Source organism: Monodelphis domestica, chromosome 2 (assembly GCF_027887165.1).
Source record: "Monodelphis domestica isolate mMonDom1 chromosome 2, mMonDom1.pri, whole genome shotgun sequence".
Classification (NCBI taxonomy): domain Eukaryota; kingdom Metazoa; phylum Chordata; class Mammalia; order Didelphimorphia; family Didelphidae; genus Monodelphis; species Monodelphis domestica.
In genome coordinates, this window is record NC_077228.1 from 377,390,400 (window position 1) to 377,408,393 (window position 17,994).

The following is a 17,994-nucleotide window of genomic DNA, read 5'->3' on the forward strand; positions in this document are numbered from 1 at the left end:
ACAAACAGGTATGGAGGGAATCGATCTACCCCAATCCACTCTGGTACATCAATCAATTTTCCCCTTCATAGCTAAAAGATCTGACTTTCCTGAGCTCTGATCCAGAGCTAAACTTCCCTGACCATTCTCTTCCCTCTTGATCTGATGCCTTAATCATTCTGATCACTCAGAGATCACAGTGATCCAATAGATTAGGAAGTAACCACTTAATAGTGTGTCTGGCTCTCTATTCACTGAGCCACCTGAGTGCTCCCTTATTTCCAGTCTTTCCCCAGAATAACTTTCAAATCTTCTTAAAAGGCTGTTAACATCAACTTCTACCCACCAGAGGTTTAGTCAACAAAGAAAGCATTTACTGAATACTTGCCAGGCATTACTGGGCATGTAAGGAGAGATAGGGAGTAGAGCAGTTGGTGTAGTCAGTAAGATCTGAGTTCAAATCCAGGCTCAGAAATTTCATAGTTATTGTGCCTCTTGGTGAGTCACTTAACCAATGTCAACCTGCTTCAGTTTTTTTCTACTGTAAAATGGGGATAATAATAGTATCTGTGTCAGTAGTTGTGGAACATAAAATGAGATATTTGTCAAGTGCTTAGCAAAATGCCTGGCATAGAGCAGGTACTTAAGAAATGCTTGTTTCCTTCCTTCCCCCCATCCTACCAGTATACATCCATCTCTCTTAATCATGCTGTGTGATATGATGGAAAATATATTGACTTTGGAATCAAAAGACTATTTAAATTCCTTCCCACCACTTCATCTCCTCTCCGGATTTCAATTCCTCAATTCCATTCTATAAAATGAAGGACAGAGTTGAACTAGGTGATCTCTGAAGTTTCTGCCAGTTCTCTCTCCCTCTCCTTCGCCCTCTCCCTCCCTCCCTCCATCTCTCTCTCTCCCTACCCCTCTCTCTTCCTCTCCCTCCCTCTCTTTCTCTCTCTGTCTCTCTCCCTCCCCTCCCTCTCTCTTTCTCTTTACCCCCCTCTCTCACCTTTCTCTCTCTCTCTCTCTCTCTCTCTCTCTCTCTCTCTCTCTCTCCCCCTCAAATCTTTTGATTTTCAGAGACCTAAGAAACATTTTTTTTCTTTCTTGCCTTGTTTTTCATGAGTATTTCTAGCCGATTCTCATTCCAGGATGTGCTTTTATCTGTTTGTTCAGGCAGCAGCAGAAAGTGATGTTTATGTAAGAGAAGGGTTGATTAGTTTACTCAACCCCATCCACTTAAAGGAAGTGAGAAGATAATCAATCAATCAACCAATCAATCTTTGGCTTTAGATTACGTGCTGGGAAAAGTGCAAGCAACTGTAATAGTGTCACACAAATATTGGATAGGATAGGTCCAGGGAACACTACTATCCTCCATGCATTATCAATAAATGATCAAATTAGCAAAGCAGAGTGATTCTAAAGGTTTCATCAATAGTGAGTTATTTATTAAGCACCTACTATGTATTTATTAGGCACTTGTCGAAAGGTAACTCGGAGGCACAATGGATGGAGAGCTAGACCTGGAGTCAGGAACACTCGGATAAAAATCTGGTCTTGGACACTTACTTGGCTCTTTGAGTAGGTCACTATCCCTCAATCGGCTTTAGTTTTCTCATTGGTAGAAATAGAGAGATATGAATATCTACCTCCTAGGGTTGGGGTGAGGATAAAATAAAATATTTGTAGGGCATTTTATAATCTTTAAAATGCTCTGTGGATACTGGCTATTATTAAATGCCAGGTACTCTTCTAGGCACTGCAAATTTAAGTACAAAGAATGAAGTAATCCCCACTCATAAGAAGCTTAAATTCTGATGGTTGTGATTGTTGTTCAGTTGTTTTCAGGCATGTCTGATTCTTCTTGAATCCATTTGGGGTTTTCTTAGCAAAGATATTGGAGCAGTTCACCGTTTTCTTTTCTGCCTCATTTTACAGATGAGGAAACCGAGGCAAACAAGGTTAAGTGACTTGCCCAGGGTCACACAATGAGTAAGAGTCTGAGGCCAGACTTGAAATCAGGAAGATGAGCCTTCCTGATTCCAAGCTTGGCATTTTATACACTGCACTATGTAGCTGCCCCCCATCTGCATAGAGACAACAGTTAAAACCTGGGTGAGCTAATGAGGTTACTGAGAAAGAATATAGAACAAAGGTTCTTAGCCTTTTTTGTGACATGGTCTCTTTGGCAATCTGGAGAAGCCTATGGACCCCTTCTTAGAGCAATATTGTTTGTTTTTAAATTCATAATTGAAATAAATGCTAATTTTTCATTAGAGATTAGTGAAAATAAAGATGTCATTCCCCCCCCCCCCAAGCCCCATAGGGGCTAGGAAATTGGGAATCCCTGTTATATATACTTGGTTCTTTTTAAAGCATGTATTAAATTGAACACAACAGTGCCAATGCTGCCAGCATTCTTTCCACTTCACCAAATTGCTCTCCTCAGTCTGAGGCAGGGGCAAATTGGTAGCTATTTGACCATTGAATCTGGAAAAAAATGTACACATAAAACACTTTTAAATTTAATCTGTATTATTGACATTTTCTCCATTACTTTTTAAATTCTAGACAATCAACAAAACAATAAATTAAACCCCAATTTATAGTGTTTCCCTATTTTTAAGGTATAAAAAGCCACACTGAAAATTAAACGGCAGAGAGTCAATTGAACCAGTTCCAGCACACCCCAGCCCATGGGCCTTTGCTTCCAGGTAACACCCTTTTCTCCAGATCTTTTCCTTTCTCCATCAGAGCTTCCTTTTCCTAGTGTCACTGGAGGGGAAAAAAAAGGTAGCAGATAGTTGAGAAGAATGAGGACAGAGAAAAGAAAAATCTGTCATTTAAGGGATTTAAGGGATTGTTGGCAACTTTGGAGAAGGCCATTGATGGATAATGATGGACAGATTACCAAAGGGTAGATGAGAGAAGAGAAAACTTTTTTAAGGAGTTTGAGAAAGAGCCTCCTATCTTTTAGATGAGAAGAGCTAATTGTAAAAAAGTAATGCATAGTTATCGTTGGAGCTCATCTATTATGATCACCAGGTAAAATACTCCTGTTATAAGAATGGCACTTCATCAATGATGCCTATTGCAGATTCTGTCCTTCCTGCCTCTTTTCTCTACCACCTCTCGTCTGAGTTTATAGGTTCATAGAATCATAGCTATAGGACCAAAAAAAAAATGCTTCATGAGTTGAAGCAACCATAGAGATCATCAAGATTAACCACCTCATTTTACAACGGAGGAAACTGAGGCAAAAAAAAAAGTTAAGTGACTTGCCCAGTCATGCAGCTAGTAAATGTCTGAAGACACAAAAGATTTGAACTCGGAGCTTTCTGGTGTCAAGTCAGAAAGTGCTATCCATGACACCATGGCAGAATAATCTTTCTTATGCATAGATCTGGTCATGTCACTCCACTGCTTAAAAACTTTTGCGAGTTCCCTGTTGATTACTTAGTGTGGAACAAGAATGTTCAAAGTCCTTGGGTGGATGCTCAAGACTCTCCACCATATGGGCCACTCTACTTTTGCAATCTTATTTCATATTTCTCTCCCTTTTCCCCACCCCAGATCCCACATACTGTTCCCAGCAAATAGAACTACCTTGTTCCCTACACTCTTTGCCTTTGGAGCTCAGTGCAGCCTCCTTCATCCCATCTTTGGAATCTCCTAGTCAGTAATGACTTTCCCCTTCTGCTTTTGCTTCGTAATTCTCTAATGCTCATTCTGTACGATAGCATAGCTGTGTCTGGATCTCTTATAAACCCTATTATAAGCTCCATGAAGGCTTCTGAGTAGAGGAGGGACATGATCAAGCACGTGCTTAAGGAAGATGACTTTTTGGGGCAGTCTTCCTAAGATTTTAAGTTAGGATTCAAGTTCAATTGATTCAATATAAGGAATATCTACTCATCATCAACTATGCATGGTATTGTCTCAATGGTTACTACCAAACAGTAGGAATAAAAAAAAATCCTAGCCCTCGCTGCACAAAAAACCCCCCTTCGGGAATAAAGATGGAGAGAACACTCTTCAGCAAAAAGTGGAAGAACCGAAAGCATTAACATTTGCTTTACATGCAACTTTTCCGGCATCTAGCAAAACTCAACTCTGTTTGAGCCCTGCATCACTGGGGAATAGAGGCTATTCACTACTCTTCAGCTGACCTGGGAACAAGCACTCCAAGCCATTTAGAGAACCAACACATAGGATTTGTCGTCCTCCATAATGAAAGGCTTTATCCAGTGACATCTTTGTGGACTGATTGATCAGGCCTTTTGAAGTGGCTGGTTTCCAGAGAGGACTGTAGAGTTGTTTCAGAGGATCCAGGGCTGAAAGCCCTTTCGGTGCTTGATGTGAACTGCATGGGCATTCCTTCCATACCAAGGCAGGAGCGGCCAGCCTTCCAGTGCCGGTGTATATCTTGTCTTGGTGGGAGAAGCCCACTCAAATAAGCCCATCCTTGAGTTCCGCTTGCATGCCAAACTGCAATGGAATCCCCTCCAAATGAGAGAATAGACTTCTATTTGAGAAACATTTGATGGATACCCATTTCTGCCCCAAATTTGGTCCAAGTCCATCAGCTACTTTGAAAGTTATTGTATTGTATAGGAGTGGGGGGGAGGCACAGTTAGGAGCCTCAGTGGATTGAGAGCCAGGTCTAGAGATGGGGGTCCCGGCTTGAAATCTGGCCTCAGTCACTTTCTAGCTGTGTGACCCTGGGCAAGTCACTTAACCCCCATTGCCTAGCCTTCAGTGCTCATCAATTGCTACCTCAATATGTATATTGATTCTAAGGTAGAAGGTAAGAGTTAAAAAAAAAAATTGTGGTATGACAGCCATGCAAAAACCTTCTGAAACACAATGATCCTGCTGAAGGCATCCCCATTTTGCTTGTCATTCGGAGTTAATTTGAATTAGTTTCTACTTCCAGTGGAGAGGAAAGAGAACAGGGTATCTTTGAACAAAACCAACATCTTGCTGGGCAGTTGGTTCCAGGAAAGCACAAATATTGATGAAATTATTATAGGGAAAAAAGCAGAGGGCAAAATGAAATCCTACCCACAACCATCCCTTAAATCCTGGATTCAAGAGCCCTAGGAAGCCTCTCTTCCTTAGGGCAAAGGAACAGGAAAGAATACACATTGAAGAGCTAGATATTCTATTGGGTTCATGTAATTTGAAGGAAGTTCAGAGAGGGGACCTTGAGCATAGGTGCCAGGCATTGGATAAACTTTTATTGAACCAATCATTACATTAGTGGAGTGCAGATGATATGAACTGGTGGTGGCTGGAACTGGAATGGACTGGGTGAAGCCATTAAAAAAAATCAACACTAAGTAGTATAGCAAATGCATAACAGCTTTTGAGCTACCATTAGAACAGGTCTCTCTTCTCTCTTCTTCTATGGAATCTCCCCATCTCATTTCCACAACTTTAAATATGGTCTCAGCTTTAAGTGATTGACTCCAAAATTTCCATCTGGCAATTGGACATTTCCAATTGTCTTCCAAACATGTCTATTTGCCTGTTCTGTTGTTTTTCTTAAACATTAAAAAAAATTTTTTTGGGGGTCCTTTTCATTCTCATCTGTAACGGGTCTCCCTGCCTCTAATTTCTCTTACTCTTTAAATTCGATGTGCCTCAACTTAAACTTATTATCAGCCTCTTGGAATCTGCTTCTCCCTCCTAACCTCCCTATCGATGGAGACACCAACATTCTTAGACACTCAGGCTCAAAAACTTTAAGAGTCACCCTTGATTCTTTCTTTATGGAGGCAACTAGATGGCAAAGTGGACAGAGCTCAGGATCCGGATTCAGGAAGATGAATTCAAATCTGGCCTCAGACAGGTCACTTAACCTATGTTTCCCTCAGATTCTTCAACTGGAAAATGGAGATAAGAGCCCCCACCTCTCTGGGTTGTTGGGAGGATCAAATAAGGTATTTGTAAAACGTCTTGCTATAGAAATGCTGCTTCCCTTTCCTTCTTCATGCCCAGTACCATCAATTACCAAACTGTTGAGTTTATTTTAAACAAGTTAAACCTGTTCCTTTAGTACAGGGCATGAACTGTTATAATAACTCTATGGGTCATCTTGCTTCTCTAATTTCTCCATTCCTCAATCCACCTTCCAAATCATTGAACAATTAATCTTTCATTTCTTTTTTTTTTTTAATCCATACCTTCCATCTTGGAATAAATACTGTGTATTGGTTCCAAGGCAGAAGAGCAGTAAAGGCTAGGTAATGGGGGTCAAGTGACTTGCCCAAGGTTCCATTTGAACCCAGGAATTCCCATGTCCAGGCCTGGCTGTCTATTTACTGGGCCACCTGGTTGCCTCTATGGTATTTTTTAACAGAGATACTATATATATATACTTTTTACATTTAGGGAATTTATAAATCCCTTTGTTTTGAATCTTTTTTTTTTTAAGTAAAGGGTGTTGGGGGGCAGCTGGGTGGCTCAGTGGATTGAGAGCCAGGCCTAGAGTTCCTAGGTTCAAATCTGGCCTCAGACACTTCCCAGCTGTGTGACCCTGGGCAAGTCACTTAACCCTCATTGCCTAGCCCTTACCTCTCTTCTGCCTTGGAGCCAATACACAGTATTGATTCTAAAATGGAAGGTAAGGGTTTAAAAAAAAAGGGGGTGTTAAGAGGTAATGGAATTCCTAATAGGTGCCATTGTTTCCCTACTATATTCAATGAAGTGGGTAGAAAGAGCATCATTTTAAACCACGAGGAGAGCTTCTTGGAAACAGGATGGTACTCACATCGTTAAGTATCTCTGACACATCTTTGGTCTTGGAGTGACTATTTTTGGAGCCATAGACAACATTCATTGTTATTTACTAGTGTTATAGAACAGCGACAGCAGATTGGATTTAGAAGATACAGCCTGAAGTGACTCAAAATGGTTTAATTTCTTTTATCTTCTGTAAAAGAACCCACCAGGCACTTAAGTAATAGGTTAAAGAGCATCCTTTGGTCTGAAGAGATTCTCTTTCCTTTGAAGAAATCTGATCAAAACAAATTGCTCAGGCTGCCTGCACAGTCTCAGATATTTTGGGGGGAGGATGACAACTAAAGATAAGGAACTCAGTAAGCAGATCTGTAAATAATTTGAAATCTACTGGGATGAGAGGATGGACAAACATTTTAAAATTCTTTCAACCATATCAATAACCCGGCTAACTCCATGACAAAAACCTTTATGTTATGAAACTGAAAAGACTTACTCTGACATGATTTGGCCACAGCTTAACCGAGTGATTATCTTTGTCATGAAAACCTTGATTAACCAGAAAGCCCTGTTTTTGTTTTGATCTTTGTTGTTAAAAAAAATTTTTTTTAATAGAATTGTCCTTTTATTGCTATAAATCTCCAGAAAAACAAACCCCCTTAAAAACTTTCTTGAATGTTTTAGCCTGTTGGAGGTTAGCATGCTAATTACAATGTAATCTTTTACTCAAGACTGTAAAGAAGAGATCCTAGGGCTCAAAGTACTCAAAGTACATGGTCTGTTTTTTTTTTTTAAACCCTTACCTTCCATCTTGGAGTCAATTCTGTGTATTGGCTCCAAAGCAGAAGAGTGGTAAGGGCTAGGCAATGGGAGTTAAGTGACTTGCCCAAGGTCACACAGCTGGAAAGTCTGAGGCCGGATTTGAACCCAGAACCTAGGCCTGGCTCTCAATTTACTGAGCTACCCAGATGAAGTTAAATCCCAGAGATGAGCCCGAGATCACCCAAGAGAAAGCAACAGAGATGGGATTGGAAGCAGGTCCTCTAACCATGCTGTTTCCTTGTTGCTGTGTTCAGGGTGATTTTCAGAACTTTGTTGATTATGGCCTCCTAGAACCATTGACTTGGAAGGGACTAAAACTTTCTTTTTGGTGAGCCAAAATTCAGACCCATCAAGGCTAAGTTTCCTAGTGAGTGCCCAAAGTCATGGCGAGTTAAGTCCAAGAGCTGGCACCAGAACCCAGATCTCTGGATGCTGGTTTTGGGGATTTTTGTCACTTTGCATCCCGTTTCACTCATCCATTCTGCAGATACAGAAAATGCAGGAGGCTTGACCAAATTTGTAGAGCCCAAGATATGCCTGCAACCTGGATGTCCAAATAAATTCCTGTTCTCAGAGTTTCCTTAAAATTTCTCTCTTTTCCCCTAAAAGGGCATTGTAAAAAAAAAAATTGCAGCAAGTGATTGCCTAACGAGGGCCCGGATGAATCAAGGTTTTACAGAACGTACATTCTAAGTTTCCCGGGTCTTCAGAACATGCAGACAATCATACAGCCTCCCCAAGCAAAAACTCCCTTATATAGTATCCTTTTAGCCACTCGGAAATTATTATTATTATTAGCCAGTCCAAAAAGCAAAACATTATTTCAACTGGCCTTTCTGTATGAGGTCTCCACTAAAACTTGTCATGAGATAACACATCACTTGCCAAGGGTCTGAAACACAGCATAAAGTCCAGGAGAGGCACGGAGGGCCCCAGATGCCACCCTTTGGGCCAACCTGTGGGGCAGCTGGTGGTGCCGTCTCTTCAGCCCGAGCTTCTCTTCCTGGCCGATCACCAGATCCTCTCGATGCCATCTGGTACATGAAGTATCACAAAACCATGAGAGTTACCTCCATGATTTAAACAAATGAACAAAAATCGAAATGTAAAATGCTCTCTTTTTAATTACTAAATTAAGAAAGTTAAACAATTTAAAAATGTAAACTTGCAAAGAAATCATAACAAAAAAGTAATTAAGACTTTGAAATTTGCAACTCAGTATTAAAAACTCAATAGAAATAAGAGGTTGGTTTTTTTTGTTTTGTTTTTGTGTTTTGTTTTTTTTTTTCATTTGCTTGTTTTCATTTTTTGGTTAAACATAAGTAATTCAAGGCTGGTACAAACAGACAAGGAGAACATAATACTTTGCTCTGTGCATCCCCATGAAACGTAAAGAAGTGCATAGTAATTCCACTGGAGAACTCTCAGACATAGAGAAAGGAATTTCATTAGCAGTACAGGACATTTAAAACACTTGTTTTACAATGGGAAATGGTGCACAAATCTCCCCCAGAAAATCCTATCTGCATGATAAACAGTTTAGCGGGTTGACGTGACTAAAATGCTATGGATTTTAGACCATTAAATGTGGTTACAATGTTTATTAAATTAAAAAAATTTTTGAATTATTTAGTATACAGAGTTTTATACAAGGAGTACTTGTAGCATCTATCTTCCAGTTAGGCTGGTCATATGGTATGTTTTCTTGCTTCAATAGGTTCACTCTTGTTTGAAGAACAAATCCTGTAACACGTGGCTGTGAAAAATTGGGAACATTCCAATAAACCCAGCATGTGGTTCCTGAAAGGAGCAAAAGTTACAACCATCTACAGGTACAGTCAGAAATGAACAAACAAACAAAAAAAAGTGCAATCCAATTTAAAAAAATTCATGCTTGGCAAAAGCCAAAAATTAGACCACTGGTTTTCAGAATAACACCAGTGCTGCCTTCTTTTCTTCTTCTTCTTCAATGTTTGCAGTAAAATTATCACTCTCTGGGTACTGCAGCCACACGGCCCATCGCTTGGCAACAAGTTCTCTGCAGCAGTACCCGCATACTGTATGTACAGGTATGTATATATTATATATATATTTATATTTATAAAAAACAAAAACAAAAAACAAAAAACAAACACCTGTCCTGATTTTCTTTAGTTAAAACATGAAAAAAAAGTTTATTGTTTTAGACAAAGAGGCCACTTCTGGAAAATAATACTTTTCGTTTGTTTTTTTTTTTAGTTGAATCAGGTGAAGACAGAGTTAAAATCACATAAGATTTGCATTTTAAAAAAGGAAAGCACTAGGGTCAGTTATTGGCACTGAGTAACTATTTACACTGAATAGAGGTTTTGCCGTTTACATAACATCGATACAATGCATTTTCCAAAGTCTCTTGAGAAGTGAACAAGTTTGTGCCTCTTCTTCACGGAGGACATTCAGATCGGGGGGCGAGTGGTCATCGATGAGGGGTGTGGTTGTTCTTCAGACTTCAGACTCACATGCACTCTGGTCCTGGAAGAGTCCACACTGCTCCAAGAGCAGTGAGCTACTGAATTGGAAGCTAAGAGGGAGGGGGCTGACCACCTGGAGGATGCTTTCTGCAGACGGGCCATGGGACTTACAGGTTCTCACCAGGTTGGTATTGGGGTTCTGTTGCTGTAAAGTAGTCTTCCAGGAAACCCTGCAAATACTCAAATGTGGGGCGCTCCTCAGGGTCTTTTTTCCAGCAGTGAATCATAAGCTCATGCAAGGAGATAGGGCAGTCCTGAGGACACGGCATCCTGTATCCACGTTCCACCTGCTCCAAGACTTCACGGTTATTCATGCCTAAGAAGGGAAGAGAGAGGAAAGTCCTGAGATCAGAGCTTAATCCACATGGGAGGCTGCGTCAGAGAGAAGTGAATATGGTCTCTGATCTTTGGATTTAGGAAATTGTCCCCCTTTCTGATGCACTGACTGTGAATTATTTTGGACGATCTCTTTATGGCTCTTGTGCACCTGGTAGTAGACTACTAGGTGTCAGTTCCCTCAAGACGATTATAAGCCCCACGAGGGCAGGACCACAAGTTATCTTTAAGCTTTGCGAGCTCTATACCAGTTTTATTGAGCTGAAAATTCATATTATCTTCCCCCAAGCACACAAATGGCTAAAATGTATTTTCCAGAGCCCCAAACCTTGCCTTCAAATATACTCACACTAAAAACCAAACTGTTTCTTATTTATGACATCTATAAACTATATTTATGTATCCTGTAACTTAGCTTCCCTCCTACCTGGAGCAGGTTCTTTCTGGAAGGCTGGGGAAGGTTGGGGTGCTTTTAGTCCCCCTCTAAGCCTGCAGCATGTTGGGGAATACCCCGAGGCAGTAATTATAGTTTGGGGGGAACAAGGAAGAGAATTTCCCCTGCTGTTGCTGGTGGCTCCCAGGTCAGGCAAAGGTCTGGGCTCTAGAGACCCAGCTTTGACCTGGGGTTCAATAACTTGGATGGAGCAGACAGGGTGTCTCCAAGGCCAGCATTTGCCTCTGTGACCTTTGCCAGACCATCCATCATTCTGTGACCTCCCTGACCTTCTGGGGGGAGAGCTGCCTTGTTATACTTAACCAACAGGTTTTTGCAGTAATTACAGTGGATGTCTGGAACTATTTCTTTCCAAAACTCTTAGGAAAAAAAAAGAAAGAAAAGAAACTAAAGAGCAAATTTGCCTTTTCAGGACAGTTCAGGAAAATAATGTATTTACTGTGAGGTAGATGTACCACTTCCTCTAGTTTCCATAGCCAAAGCATTTCCTATTCTCTTATTTTCCTCCTTTCTCTTCCCCATATCATGTTCTCCTATTTTCCTGCTAATCTTCTGCATTCTTTGGCTGCCCTCTGCCCCTAAGGTTCTATTAGGAATCTACTACCTTTTCTTACCCAGTGCTTAGATAATCTTTAAAATTTAGAATTGTATAATTAGAAAAAATTGGATTCCATCTCCCAGAATTCTTTTCTCATCCCAAGAATCCTTTTCCCTTCATCCACATTTGCATTTGCTACATTTGTATATAAGTTTCGGTAACTCCTCCCTCCTGCTCTTCCCCTCCCCACCCTCACCCCCCACGTGCGAGGCTGGGTGAGATCTCTGTTTCTCTAGCCTTTTTACTTCAAGTTTTATAATAATAATTATTATTATTTTAAAACCCTTACCTTCCATCTTAGAATTGATACTGTGTATTGATTCCAAGGCAGAAGAGTGGTAAGGGCTAGGCAATGGGGATCAAGTGACTTGCCCAGGGTCACACAGCTGGGACGTGTCTGAGGCCAGCTTTGAACCCAGGACCTCCCATCTCTGGGCTTGGCTCTCAATCCACTGAGCCACTCAGCTGCCCCCTCAAGTTTCATTAATAACAAATCTTGTAAATATAATACTTGGAGTATTGGATATTCATTTTTAAAATCTACAGAATTGGGCTTTAATCTTAGATATGATCTTTGTTTTTTCATCTGCCTTTCCATTTGGGGGTATATCCTGCCCTGGGAAACACCATTTGCATTTGGTTCACTTTATTTTGGAAGGATGTTGGTTAGCGGCCAATTAAGTAAGAGTTTTATGGGTGGTTGCTAATGAAAGCTCAATCAAGGCTCCAACTGCATCCTTATGCATCTACAAGTTTTGTTCCCAGATCATAGATTTAGAGCTTCAAGAGAGCTCTGAGATCAGGTAGTCTCATAGCCTAATTTTACAGATGAGGAATCTGAATGACAAGTTCCATTACTAGCTCCATGATACACAGATCACCAATTCCTTCTACCTGGAACTTTCTTCCCTTGCCATCTCCACCTTCTGGCTTCAAGTCTCAGCCTATACAAGAAGCCTTTCCTTTTTTAAATGGCAATTTAATTTAATGTTTGTTATCCTGCAAAACACACTTCCACATTGGTCCTTGTAAGAGCACACTCCTATACAAGCCAAACCCCCAATCGAACCACAAATACACAGAGGTGAAAGGCATCTCCAACAGTTCTTTCTCTGGAGGGGTGAAGTATTCCCCGTCGTGTCTTTCAGAAACGTCCCAGTCCATGGCACCGAAGAAGCCCGTCTTGATTTCCTTTAACATTAGTGCCTTCTCTCTGATGATTACGCCTCCTTTATCCTGAATAGAGCTTGTCTGTGCACGGTTGTTTGCCTGTTGTCTCCCCTATTAGACTGTGAGCTCCTCGAGGCTGCCTTTTGCCTGTCTTTGAAGGCTCGGGTCTTTGCACAGGTGCCTGGCACACAGTAGGACCGATAAAATAAGAGAGTGGCAGAGCCACGATTTGAAGCCAGGTCCTCGGATTCCATACTTTCTGCAGTACTCTCCTAAAATGCATATTTTTAGGCACGTTGGAATTCCCATCCGGGGCCATCCAGCTCAGTTTGGCATTGTGCAGCCAATGCCAGCCACAAAAGACGGAGGAGGGGATGGGCGGTCCTTCCTGAGAGCGCAGAGCTGAGTTCTCTTTCAGCTTCACTTGGTAGCTGCTTATGGTTCCATCATTTATGAATTATCCAACCCCTTTCTGGCTCCGTTTCTATTTCCTGCCAGTACCACCTTTTGGGGGTAATGAGTTCCATAAGATTCAAGAGGCTACGGAGGAGCGGACGTGAGGTTGTCCCACATGCCCCTCACTCAAGTTTCAAAGGCCCTTACCTCATCCCAGCACTCTGGGGAGCGGCGAATAAGTCTGTGCCCACTTTATCCGTGTCACTCATGATTTTATAGATTCCTCTTTCATGTGAGGGTTAGGATTAAAAAGCATTAGTGATACGGATTATAAAACACAGCTGACGTTTGCTTTAGAACAGGGGGCATTCCGAGGACAGCAAGGGCTGGGGTCCTGGCCAAGGAAAGTGGCTGGTCTGCAAATGGAACGGAAGGCAGGCTATTCCCTGCCCCCTCAGCCCCTTCTGCCTTCGTGCCTCCTCCCTCTCTGCCTTCTCCCTTTTCTCTCCCACCCTCTCTGGCTTTCCTCTTCTTTTTCTGTAGGTGTATTTTTCTCTCTCTGTCTCCCCCCATCTCTGTCTTCGTCTTTCTGTCTCCCCATATTTGTTTCTCTCTCTCTCTCTGTCTGTCTCCCCCCATCTCTGTCTTTCTCTTTCTGTCTCCCCACATTTGTTTCTCTCTATGTCTCCCTCATCTCTGTCTTTGTCTTTCTGTCTCCCCCATCTCTGTCTTTCTCTTTCTGTCTCCCCACATTTGTTTCTCTCTCTCTGTGTCTCCCCCATCTCTCTTTCTCTCTCCTGCCTCCCCCCTCCATAATTTTTTGAAAGGGCTAAGTCAAATTCAGACCCCCCCCCCCAACATATGTGATTGATGACTGCCACCATGTTCTTGCCAGCCCTGGCTGGCCCAAGGAAATGGAATAATGATCTATAAATGTATACCACAATATGGCATCTCCAGGCTCCCCTCTCTTCTCTGTAAACAACAAATGCGGCAGCGAGCCTCGCGTGGGTACTGATAAGATTTTCCAGATCACGCCAATGGAACTTGGATCAACCTCACATTGGGAATTGGGCTGAACAGGAAAAATGGACTTCCCCGAAGTCTGTACCTGAGACTCATCCGGGGACCTCCCTTCGGTTCACAAGGGGAACTCGATGTCGATTCTGTGCTCTGGCACGGAAAGTTCCCATTCCCACACACACCTCCATGCTCAATGAATCATTTTCCTCCTGCGTCCTGGAGTGGGTGCCAGTAAATGCTTCATTTCATTAAAAAACCAAAGCCAACCCAAGCTCCTCTTCTGGAGGGATTGCACCTTTTCACTCTTTATCCAGTCTCTTCTAAAGGAGAGGGTCATTGGTCATGGGGGCCGTGCAGCAGCTCCGCCATCCACCTGGAGGCTCTCTAGAGATGGTCTACTTTGTTTAGGGGTCTCGCTCAAAAGCAGGATTTGCAGCAGAGCTCACGTTTGCAGGCAAGAAGGAAGCAAGATGCTGTGAAAGGGAAAGAAAGCCCGGAGACCTGGCACACGGCCCCTTTCTCGTCTCCTCGACGCTCGGGGAGTGCCTGTGACGGCTTCCACACACTGGGGCCAAGTGTTAAGGAACCCATGGCTCCTGCCAGAAAAGCAGGAAATAAAACAACCTACCTTGTTATTATTGACAAGCTGAAGCTTATCTGGAATAGCTCTTTCCTCAGAGCCTGCAAGTGAGATTCTGACCCTCAAACCTGTTTGATTCAGCATTTGCCGCCTCTGGTCATGGAGACAGCATCGATGCCCAGTTGCTTAGAGACACTGGGTCTTAAAAATATTCTATATAAAATAGCTGAATTCAATGGATACTGTCAAGATTTTTTTTTTAAGTCTTGTTTGAAAAACAACAACAACAACAACACATTGGTGGTCCTAGAAAGCTACTGAGCTCGTGGATTTAGAGTTGGAAGGGGCTTTAGAAGTTCTAGAACTGGGGGCAACTGGGTAGCTAAGTGGATGGAGAGCCAGGCCCAGAGACAGGAGGTCCTGGGTTCAAATCTGACCTCAGACACTTCCCAGCTGTGTGACCCTGGGCAAGTCACTTGTCCCCCATTGCCTAGCCCTTACCATTCTTCTGCCTTGGAGCCAATACACAGTATTGATTCCAAGACCGAAGGTAAGGGATTAAAAAAGTAAATAAAATAAAAAAAGAAGAAGTTCTAGAACCCAGGCTCCTTATTTTTACATGAGATCTGGGATCATCAAGTGTCTTACCCAGAGTCACAGAGGCAGTAAGTGGCAGGGCTTGAATTTGAACCCAAGTCTTGTGACTCAAAGCTTTCCCCTGTGCCATTCAAACCAGAATTTTGGAGAATTTCATAAAAAAGATTTATTTGAGTACAATGGATTTCCCTACTCAGCTCATCGCTAAAAACCAACACTGGTTAGTTATTCTTTCCCTCTTCAGAAAACTACAAATTCTTGTTTTCAAGAAAATGGCAACTTCTTTTTCTTTTGGCCTCTAAGCCACACTGATGTCAGGGGAAGTGGGGGACAGTACTGAGTGATGAAGGGCTTGGGAAGAGTTTGACTTAGGACAAAGAGAGGACCAGGGAGAAAGAGAATGGGTGAAGGACAAAGGGCAAAAGCTCTTTATTTTGTGGCTTTTATCTTTCACCAAAAATCAGAGAAAGCCCAGGGGAGACATTGGAATAGGGATGGAGAGAATTCAGGGAGCTGTAGAGCCTCATGACACTTTGTGGGAAGAAATCCAAAGGTCTCAGGGAAGTACTGTCATCAGCAGTTTGCAGGAGGCAGGCTTGTGACTGGTGGGGATAACAGATCATCTTCTAATGCGAGGGGCAAGACACACTAATCGATGATTACAAGATAGACATCGGCTCCTCCTCTGTCCCTTGCTTCCAGGTGAGAGAAGCCATCTGAGTGCTACACACAGAACTCCCACTGAAAATGGCCCCCGGCTTCATGACATTTTCCTCTTTTCCAGACACAAATCCTGACAAATGAGCAACCTTACCATCCTCTTGTCTTTCCTCACTTAAAGGAATTAAAATGGACCTATTAAAGGGGGCTCCCTTCACAGGTTAAATCTTAGGCGCATCCCATAGAAGTGTAGTGTGCAGGATCCCAGATTTAGAGGCAGGAGAGACCCTAAAGATCGCCTTGTCCCCCCCCCCCCATCTTACTAAGGAGGCAGTACTCGGAGGAAAGCAGAGCAAGCTAAGGTTGTGTGCTAGCAAGCACAGGGAGCCTATATTCTATCAGACGCACAGCCAGATTAGTGCAGGAACCAAGAGGCTTCGTGTTGGGTTTTGGTACAAGATCAAAGCTAAAGCAAAGGGCAGGGAGGTTCTGAAGAGAGAGCCAAACTGGAAACAAAGACGTGATGGGAACAAAGCATGCTAATTGCCAGCTTGGCTTCTCCTTCATTTCACCAAATACCTCAAGTACAGCTGCTTATGACAAGACAAAACAAAAATACTAGACTAATAAATGCAGAAATGACTGCCATCAGGTGCATCTTTTATGGACGTAAATGGCAAGAAGCTCAAGAAGATGCCATGAGTGTTACAAAGAGCTTCCTACAGGGGCGACGAGGTAGTACAGTGGATAGAGAGCCAAGCCCGGAGCTGTGAGAACCTGGGTCCAAATCTGGCCTTGGACACTTCCTAGTTGGGTGACCCTGAGTGAGTCACTGAACTCCCATTGTCTAGCCCTTCTGTCCTAGAGTTGTTAACAGGATAGAAAGTAAGAGTTTAAGCACCTCACACTCCAAAAAAGAGCTTCCTCCTTTCAGAGCATCAAGAGAAAGGCCAAGGGGGTAAAGGGGATCATTACAGAAATCCCTTGTGGAGAAGAAAGCAGAAAGCAAAATGGCGGGTGCAGAGGAGTGGAAGGAGGTTCTTTGGTGGGGAGGCACTGGGCTCTTGGCTATCTGCCAACATTCACTCTTTTCTGCTCACCTGTCTATCCTTCCAGGAAGCATTTTGGACAGACTGTCCCACTGGGAGGGCACATGAAAGCCTCCCTCAATTCCTCCTCCCCCACAAGCCAATGAGGAAGACAGAAACATGTGTGGCTCATGGAGGATTATAGGTCATTTCCTGGCTCCTCATTCTCCTCTTGGCTAGAGATCTCCACTCTCTTTATGCCCACAAACCAATCTGCTCCTGCTGGCCCAGAGATAACGAGAGAAGTTGGAAGATGTGTGTAATGTGTTAGGATAAAAGAACAGAGGGATGGGTATATGCTGGGGAAGGAGGGCATCCAGTTCTCTATAGTTCAAGGCGCCATATGCAATGGAACAACAACCACATCGATTAATGTGTGTGTATTTAGGGAGTGGCACTGTGGGGGAGTGGAGAGAGAGCCCGCCTCAGAGCCAAGATGACTTGGGTTTAAATCTGCCTCTGATACACAGTGTGGGGTGACCCTGAGTCATTTGCTTAACTTCTCATTGCCCCACACAGCTTTCTAGGTCGGGTCTTTTTATTCTTTTTTAAAAAATGAATCTTTCTGGTTGTCTGCTGAAATTTAAAGACCCCTTCTTGGAAAAAAGTGTTTTATTGCCTACCTTCATACCTGAAGGAAATGTTGAATTTCAATGAGGGATTAGTGAAACGAAAGATGTAATTGTCCCCCCATTTCTAGTTCATGGACCAAGGTTAAGAAACCTTCTCTAACCTTGTATAGATACAGGAGTGGCTGTGATAGGCATTAAAGAAGCCGGCCCCCTTCCAGATGACCCTCAGACTCAGATTTGAGTCTAAAATCCCAGGGCAAGCTAACTGGCAACCACAGCTTAGCAAGACCAGGGCACTCAGCAGAGAGCTTTGCCAAGGGCCTGGTGCTCTTCTTCTAATTTGGAACCAGTACCGAGTATTGCGTTTAAGGTGGAAGGAGAGAGAGAGAGAGAGAGAGAGAGAGAGAGAGAGAGAGAGAGAGAGAGAGAGAGAGAGAGAGAGAGAGAGAGAGAGACAGA